The sequence below is a fragment of the Acanthochromis polyacanthus genome, chromosome 10 (genome assembly GCF_021347895.1).
Source record: "Acanthochromis polyacanthus isolate Apoly-LR-REF ecotype Palm Island chromosome 10, KAUST_Apoly_ChrSc, whole genome shotgun sequence".
NCBI lineage: Eukaryota > Metazoa > Chordata > Actinopteri > Pomacentridae > Acanthochromis > Acanthochromis polyacanthus.
In genome coordinates, this window is record NC_067122.1 from 36,191,389 (window position 1) to 36,201,229 (window position 9,841).

The following is a 9,841-nucleotide window of genomic DNA, read 5'->3' on the forward strand; positions in this document are numbered from 1 at the left end:
TACTTTGTTTTATATAGTAGTGTTATTGTATTATATTTGTAAGACTAGATCTTTCCGAGCACTGAATGTGAAGATAGTTACAATTTGCACAATATAAAGAATGTAATTTTATTTAAATTTTATTTATTTGTTAATCTTTATGAGGCAGTGGCACCTTCCTTTTTTTGTTGTACTTTGTTATTCCTAATGTTGCTTTCAAGCAAACGGACTACCTCCTGGCTCTTTCAATGTCCCCTCTTTAATTTTTTAAGCTTATTAATATGTTTTTTAAGGTTTAAGCTCATATTTTGATTGGTTTTTCTAAAATAAAAACATTGTTCATTGATTTAAGTGTGCCTATGAGTACTTTTTAAACATTTTGAACATATTTCACAATACCGTGATAATATCGATAACCGTGATAATTTTGATCACAATTATCGTGATATCAAATTTTCATATCGTTACATGCCAATAGCGATTTTTTTGTACTGAAAACGGCTGGAATTGACTGCAGCTTAAAGGGTTAACACATTGTAAAGCTTTAGAGACTTCCTTTTCATCCCTTAAAAACAAAAATGTATCATCGGCTAATTGACAAATTTTAAATTCAGTACTTAAAGTTGAAATACCTCTAAAATGATCTTGTTTGACATATGAAGCTAACATTTGTGTTACTAAAAGGAATAAAAAGGGAGAACAGGGACAGCCCTGTTTCAAACCACGGTGGAGCTGGAATGTTTGTGTTGTACCATGTTCAAGTTTTACTGAACTGTTGCAGCCATTGTACAAAGTTTGGACAGCTTTTAAGAAATTGGGACCGAAACCTAAAAATTCTATTACTTTAAACAAAAATTGGTGTTCCACAGTATCAAAAGCTTTGTAATAGTTCATAAATAATATAAGGCTCTCATTTGGTATAAGGAAATTGTAGTCAATCATGTCCAATATAAGTCTAATATTATTATGAATATTACCAGGCATAAATCCAGATTGTTCCTCATCTATTATGTCTTCAAGTCCACTCTTTAATCTTTTTGCAAGTATGAGAGAAAATATTTTACAATCATTGTTTAATAAAGTTATGAGTCTCCAGTTGTCAATGTATAATTTGTTTTTATTAGGTTTGGGTATGAGGGTTATAACACCTTGCTTAAGAGATGGAGGTAGTTCCTGCTTGTTTAAGCCTTCTTGAAATAATAGAAGTATAAATGGTGCTAGAAGATCTCTAAAAAATTTATAGAATTCGGTAGTCAACCCGTCATTTCCTGGAGCCCAATTGTCCTTTAGGTTTCCAATGCAATTTATAATTTCTGTTAGAGTAAATGGATTATCACAAACTGATTTAAAATGGTCATCTATTTTCCTTACTTTATGAGATATTGCATCTAGGAATGATTGAATTTCAATTAAGCATGGTTTAGAGGAAGAATAAAGATTTTGATAGAATTCAACTAAATATTTTGATATAATCGCTGGATCCTCTATTGTTGTGTTATTAATTTCAAGCTGTTTTATTGAGGATATTTCTTTCCCTCTCTTCTCCAAGTTAAAGAAATATTTAGAATTTTTTTCCCCGTGTTCCATCCATCTAAGCCTTGATCTTATGAATGCACCTTTTGCTTTGGATTCATACATGTTGTCTAATTGTATCTGTAGTTTAGACAATTCTACAATATCTTGTGAAGATAATTGGGTCTGTTTGGAGAGATTTATTATTTTTGTAACAGTTTCTAACTCCGACTTTTGTTTCTTTTTAGCCGTTACTTTGCTTATGTCTATGGCCAGTTTTCTTATTTCATATTTCATTAGTTCCCAGCTAAGACATGCACTCTTACTCACACATGCCTGTCTCCAGAATTTTGTGATAATATCTTTAGTTTCTCTTATAAATTTGTCATCTTCTAAGAGACATTTGTTAAATTTCCAGTAATTTTTAGATATCTTATCCTGACAAACATTATTTAAATTTATCTTTATGGAGATGGCTTTGTGGTCAGATAAAACAAAAGGGTCAATAGAAACAGTGAACTTTTTCACCTATGTCACTGGAAATTAACCAGAAATCAATTCTAGATTGTTGAGAGAAAGTAGAATTACTCCATGTATACATTTTTTGGTCAGGATTATTTTTTTCTCCAAATGTCTAACAGATCAAGCCGTAAGCATATATTTTGCAGGTCATTTGCTTGAGTACTAGATTTAGGTGGAAATCTGTCAACTTCATCATTTAGTGATGTATTAAAATCACCTCCCCAAATTGTTTTCAAAAATGGAAATTTGAGTAGGTATTGATTAATTTTTGTTTCAATTTCAAAGAAAATTGCAGAGTTTTGTTGTTTGTTGTTGCTGGCATAAATATTAATTAGAATGAGATGTTTATCTGCTATTTCTACAACCAAAAGTATCCATCTACCTTCATCATCTTTTTCAAAATTAACAATTTGGCCTTTGAACTCACCAAGTAGAATAGCTACTCCTGCAGACTTATTATTTCCGTGTGAGAACCAAATGTCTTTACCCCACTGGCTCCTCCAAAACATGACATCTTCAACATTTGAGTGTGTTTCCTGAACAAAGTAAAAATCATGGCGTTTGCTTGTACAATACAAAAATACTGACTTCCTCTTCAACATATTACGTAGACCCCTGGCATTAAAAGAGAATAATGAAATAGACATGGATTAATGAATTCTAATCCAAAATGGACTTCTCACTTGGAATAATTTTGAGTTGCTTTCTACACTTTTAGAACAAAACAATGAAAAAAGTGCATAAATCACGAGCGTATCTCTGGTACAAAAGTTTGAAACTTTCCTTATAAGAAACTTGAGTCATACTTGGAAGATATTACTAACCAACTGACCAGTTGAATAGTTACCAGTTTATTCAGTCAGGAAAAATTTCTTTCCCATCCACAAAAGCATGGGCTCCCACGAAGTAGGCGACTTCGTTCTCCTTCCTTGCCTTGTCCACTTTTGGCCACAGAAGCTCTCTCCTCTCCTTGACAGCAGCTGTCAGATCCAGCTTGAACCACAGGTGGTGTGCTTTTAGGTAGGCATTTTTCTTTGTTGCATTCCAGATTGCATCCTTTGTATCCCGTTTGGAGAATCTTATTATGACAGGCCTTGGTCTTGCAGTATTCCCGCCATTCACATCACTGTGTCTTCCAAGTCGGTGAACCACGTCCACTGCAGCTTCAACTCTGTTTTTGTCTGGCAGGACAGCGAGGAGGACATTCATGACTTTGGAGCGAATGTCTTCCCCTGGACCTTCAGGAATGCCATATATCTTCAAATTCATTCTTCTGCTGTATGAGTCAGCATCATTTACTTTCTTTTCCAATTCCTCCACTTTCTTTTCCAGAGTTTGGCATTTGTTCTTCAGCATAGCATTTTCTGTTTCAAATCGTCAACTTCTAGAGAGCCATGCTCAACAGACCTCTTTAAGTCCTCAATGTCCATGGTGTTTTTATTCACCAGTTTCTTGATCTCGTTGATGGTGCCGTTTATTTCGTCTATCTTTATGGTGAGAGCGCGAATAATGTTGTCCTGCACTTCACTTAGCGACAGCGGAGCTTCGTTCTCCAGGTTATGCTTAGCTTTCTTCTTGGATGCTCCAGTCTTAATCGGTGTTTCTGGACCAGAGTCATACTCACTGTTGTCTTTTGAGGTACAAGCATACGAATGAGTAGCGTTCCGGTGTCGTTTTTCTCTCACATTTTCAGTCTCCATGTCCGTGGATACAACGGTCTCCTCAGTGGCTGGAAGCGGGGCTAGCATCCTGGCTAACATTAGCTTCAGGCTTGGTCTTGCTGCTGGCAAAGTTTTAAGTCGTCCGGTGTAGTCTGAAGGGGTTGTCTTGTTCTATATACATTTAAATATCCATTTAGCAACTCTAACTGGATTTTAGCTGTCATTTGTTTGGTTTGTCCAGAGTTTTTTCCTCAGCCCTGAAAACTCCAACCGTTCACAGCAGCGCCATCTTGCGCCCCTCTCCGCTGTTGGCTGTCCTAAAAGTCGCTAGAAGTTGCTAAATGACGTCATCACCTAATTTGCATATTTCCCAGTTTGCATGTAATCAACGTTGTAGGAGAGAGGAATAACGTTGTGGAATAGACCAAAAAGTGAGTATAAAACACCCAAAATATGTTTTTGTACTAGAGGCTAAATGCTGAGGTTTATTTTAGCATGACAGTGAAGAAACATTTTCGTTTATATGGCTCCGTAAGTCTGGATGGGATCTGTAGGGACTGCGCATGCGCGATTCATCTATCGTCTGGCCGGGGAGTGATGTGGGTCTCCCCGAGAGTGCCTGTATAATGAGAGTGGCGACATGACGGGTCCAAAAAATTTTAGTCACATGATCTATAGGAGCCACTTTGTTTCCAATTCATGAACGCCGGTTATGCCTGTTAACGTTGTTTACAACGCAGAGAGTAATTCTAGGTCTTTTTTGGCTTCATAAATACCTGAAAAATGACGGGCTGTTGTGCCTTTGGGTGCACAAATCGATCGGAAAAGGAATTACACATGTTTAGATTTCCCAGGAGTAGTGAAAGAATGAAACTGTGGGAAAATAAAGTCCGGAGAGTGGGATGGAAACCGACTTCATCATGATTTTTGTGCCAGGTTAGTCGCATGTATGTACTTTCATGTTATGATGTATGGGTGAATGACAGATAGAAAAGTTTGATGTGATTTTAGGCAGTTGTGGTTATTTTGACTTTGACCATTTTCATGAAAGGAGATGCATGAAATACGGGCCGCTGAAGTCCCGTTAAACTTCAGCGGCCCATCTGAGCTTCGACAACAGCCTCCCTGTTCATTCACATGATTTCCAATTCAACAAACAGCTGACAGTTTTCTGTTTCCTATTTTCTGTTTTCCGTCCAACCTGCAGTCACTTATCAGCCTCATATGACCCGAACAGGCTCCGTGTTGTTCACCTGTTTCTGGGCTGTTAGCCGCCGTTAGCATGAGGATGCTGTTAGCCATATGCTTACAGCTGCAGCAGCGTACAGGCGGATGGGAAAACGTATTTTACTAAATAGACCCTGTGCACGATAGCATGTGCTAGTTCCGGTTGAAAAACTCCGGGTGCTACAGTTACTTCCGGTCCTGCTTACAGCGCTGTCAAAATGGAAGAAGCCAGCAGTACACTACTTTTCCAGATGCCTAGGCAACTTGCCTAAAATTTCTGTTGACGATGTTTATCGTCTCGATGATGATTTTGCGTCAGCTCCTTAAAGCAAACGGGAAAAGGGATTCAAATTTTATATATCCCAGTACATATATAACTTTGAAGGTAAGTGGCATCGCATCCTACATAACTAGCGCTACCTTAACTGTAGGGCTTGCCAACATGTACCTTATCATTTTATTTTCTAGTATTTATACATTACTATTTTTTGCTTAGTTAGCTACTAGGATCCACTTTACACTTTAGTCTTTGGCAGAGCCATAGAGATAGTAAGAGTTGCGACACTCATGCTCTCGCAGCGGGGCGGTCACGTGGTTCATGTAAGCCTGAATAGTTCCAAACAGGCAGCGCTGTCATTTCCTTCTATGGGACTGAGAGCGGCGATTTCACGGTAAAAAAGGAATAAAATCACACCTCCAAGTACTTGTTTGATTATTAATTCATTGGAGTATGTATGTAAATGTCAGTTTTACATTTTGAGCCGTAAGGTGACATATTAAAGACACTTTTGGGGTTTTGGAGGGAATGTTTCACATTCGTGTTAGCATGGAAAATCGACTTTTACACAGAAATGTAAGATGATTGAAGATGTTATTTTTTGCCCAGCTGGATTATTGTATTTCCAGACAATGTCTATATTTCTCTGATTCACTTACCCGTAGTCTGGGAGTTATTGAAAAGCAGAGTAACAACAGTCCATTCAGCAGATAGTGTCCAGTCACTTCTGATGAGGCAGGAGTTGACTCACTATAACCATTTTAAGACATACACAATATATATATATATATTTAAGAATAACAACTCATTATGCTTTGATGAATGAAATAGTATGTTTTATTGACAATGGGAGAAACAATGAGGGTCTTCGTGTCTTCAGTGAGGGCTCTCGGGATACTGGCGGATAGATAGATACGATAGATATTAATAAATATATTTGTTAAATACTTACAAGTATAAGTTTATGCATTATAAGGGGTCTCATATAAAGGACGTAGTCTTGACAATTAAAAAGAGGTAGCGATGTAGCTAGGTAGCTTTCAAAGAAGAGCTAACAAGCACAAGGCAATGCCTGAAAGTCGGTCATCTGCCAATATTCACAAATACAGATAAATGTATGCACCACAAAGGGCTTCTGATATAATATAAAGACGTTAAAATTAAAAAGAGGTAGCGACTCATCAACAATTAATCCGTCAATATATCCCTGGAGATAACTTCACAGCTAACAGCAGAGTCGAGCTAAAAAAAGTAGCAGAAATGCGTTCGTCTACCAAGATAAAAAAATATATATAATTACGCTGCGCAAATACAAATAAAGCTTAGCATGTGCATCATAAAGAGCCTCTGATAAAATATAGGCAGTTGACAATTCAAAAGAGGTAGGCATTTCCATCAACTTACCTCCACATATACTCAACAACCTGCAGTGCAAATGAACGGTGGCTATCACTGTCGAAGCGGTGCTTGGAACTAAACAAGCCTCCACAACCCAGAAGTAGACCGAAAGAAAGCATACAACGGCACCCTATAGGAGTGTCGCAACTCTTACTATCTCGAGGGCTCTGGTCTTTGGTACTTAGCCCGTTGCGCTTCAGTTGCGCTTCAGTGTCCCGGCTGCGGTACACTTTGAGATCTGCATAAGCAATTTGCTAAATGTCTGAAACTGCAAACACGATTATACAAACACTATACGCCGATGGAAAGCTTAGATTCTCATGAATCCGCCGGTATAAACCACTTTCAGATGTGATTACCACAGCGGGTAATATAAACACATTTGTCCGACAAACAACGAATATCCATCCATCCATTTTCTATACACGGCTTCAACGTACACAGCACGACTCACATTTCCGGGTTCATTATTACACACGGATGAAAATATTCCACAAAAAACGGACATAATCCAACCTTGGACATCCAGACGAAACAAGCCAGTAACATATTTTGTCCAAAACATGTCTTGAAGTCGGTATATACTCCACGAATAGGTCGTTTTCAAGGAAATGCACCTCGCGATGCGCGTCCAATATTCCCTGTATTTCTCGTCATATTTTTATTTACAAATAGAATGTTAGCGATTTTTTGTACTGAAAATGGCTGGAATTGACTGCAGCTTAAAGGGTTAGTCGAGTTCAGCAAGACATTTTATATTTGTAGTTTTGTTTGAACAAAATGACAAATGCTTGGATTTCCTCTATATTTGATTAGATGTCAAAACGGAATAACAAATGATTGAAGAGTGCACGGATTGTTATAGTTTATCAGATATTTGCTGTTTGATCAGTGACTATGCACTAATATTCCCGATCCTCAGCTCAGTGTGAAACATTTTTTTCGTCTAATTTTGGCAATCTACTGAGCCCGCAAATGCTGGTCTTTTGGAAAACGGTGAAGGCTTATAGAACTGTTATAAACACCAGAAGCCGAACATAATGGTACACTACAGTACCTCCCATATCCACCTTGAACACGCTGAAATCTGATTTTTTGTTTTGCCGAGAAAAAAGTGTTTTTCTTTTTTGATTCCATGTTATCCATGCTGCGAAATAGCCTCCGGAAGGACCTGTAAGCCCCTCCGGTCAGAACCCGGAAGTTAGCATTTTTGACGTGCACAGGGTCTATTGACCGAAGCTGCAAACTCGATGATAGAAACATTATACACCCATGGAAAGCGTAGAATCTCATGAATCCACCGGTATAAACCACTTTCAGATGTGATTACCACAGCGGGTAATATAAACACATTTGTCCAACAAACAGCAAATAACGTAAACAGCACAACTCACCTTTGAAGGCTCAAAACTCGTCACAGATGAAAATATTCCACTAAAAACGGCCATAATCCAACCTTGGACATCCAGACAAAACAAGCCAGTAAATTATTTTGTCCAAAACATGTCTTGAAATCAGTAAACAATCCATAGTTTTCGTGAATGTGCACCTCGCGCTGCGCATCCCATATTGAGTGAATGGAAACAAAATGGCGTCAAATCCCCAGTTGTTGCCACTCTGGCACTCTAGTCTCCCCCTCCCCTCCCCTCCCCTCCCCTCCCCCTGAGACTGCTGCGGGCGGGTTACTGGACTGACAGCCTGTGCTCTGGGAGGGGGAGAAGCTCACAGCAGCACCTGCTGCTTGTTGAGGACAGTAACTGCAGAATGAGCCGAGTTTTCCTATTACAGTCTCCAAAACGGCAGAAAAAGTCGCTAGATTTGTCGCTAGTCGCTTTTGACAAAAAAAAGCCGCTAGGAGCTTTGAAAACTCGCTAGATTTAGCGAGAAAGTCGTTAAGTTGGCAACACTGCACACAACCCTGCTGGCAGAGGCTCTATTTATATCCTGCTATTCAGCAGGCTCATTGGCTATCAGCCCTGTCAGTCAAACGTTTCCTCCGACGTGATTTGCTCAGAATTTACTGACGAAATGAGGTCGGTCCAGATCGGTCAGTCTCGGCTACGGTTGGCCGTTTAAGGCTCGGAGGCAGGCCAGAGTCACTTGATTGGTTGAAACGCGGTGTAAACGTAAAGGAAAGACTTCAGTCGCCATTTTGAGTCCAAGACCGCGTGTGCGCGCGCATGGAGCTGAGCTATTTGTGGATTATTTACTTATTTCAAGACATGTTTTGGACAAAATATTATATTTGCTAGTATTTTCTGGATGCCGAAGCTTGGATTTTGTCCGGTTTTTGTGGATTATTTTCATCTTTGACCAGTAAAAGAGCGTCCAAAGAGCGTCCAAAGGTGAGTTCTGCCCTTTAAATGTTGTGTTGTTTGTTGGAGAAATGTGTTTATATTACCCGCTGTGGCAATCACATCTGAAAGTGGTTTATACCGGCGGATTCATGAGAATCTAAGCTTTACATGGGTGTATAGTGTTTCTATCATCGCGTTTGCAGCTTCGGACATTCTTTTGGACATTCTTTAAATTCTTATGCAAATCTCAAATGTCCCGCGGGCGGGACACTGAAGCTTAACGGGTTGTATTTCCTGTTTCATGAGAGAAAAAGCCATACCATACTGACTTCTCTGGTAAAATAGTGGTTGATTATTCAATTAGATGTTCAGTATACAGCATGGTGCGATATCACTGAACAGGGACATTGTGTAACATCAACCTCTATGTGCCCAAGAGCTCTTTCTTGGGCGACACAGAGGTTGATGTTACACAATGTCTTACACACTGTCTGAGCTGTTATGGACTCTCTGATTTCTATTAATAACCCCCCACTTATATTTCAGAGTGAGATTGTGCTAGTAGAAATTACACTGCTGTTCTGATTAGCGGTGCCTTGTTCTATACCTCCTACATACCACTTCAACTGTATGTCAAATGATTATTAGTTACACACTGAGTTATACTTTCCACTCTGTATTGTGAATACAGCATTTCTAAAGTATTTACTTTTCATTCTATTTCTTTTTGAGAAATTAATAATTTTTACCTGAGATTTTTACAATATTCAGGTTTACCTGCTCCAAATTTTCTTAATTGCTTAAATTTGGAAGATTTCTGCAAAGTTTGAAAAAATATAGTAAATTTTCACTTTTTTTTCTGAGACTATTTTCATGTACCACCCAGAATATTTTCACTTTCCATGAGCCAGATATGGGAAAGTATATATTTTCTGAAAGAATAGGATGTCAGGTGTTGAAAAATACAA

At 38.6% G+C, this 9,841-nt stretch overlaps 1 long non-coding RNA gene across 1 annotated transcript; it reads right to left on the reverse strand.

Moving 5' to 3' along the window:
• Positions 1 to 5,992: 5,992 nt before the first annotated feature.
• Positions 5,993 to 7,429, reverse strand: LOC127535698 (uncharacterized). The gene is made up of 2 exons (XR_007944554.1): positions 6,583 to 7,429; positions 5,993 to 6,075 (listed from the first exon to the last, which is right to left on the reverse strand). It is a non-coding gene; the product is annotated as an uncharacterized LOC127535698 (long non-coding RNA).
• Between the last annotated feature and the right edge of the window lie 2,412 nt (positions 7,430 to 9,841).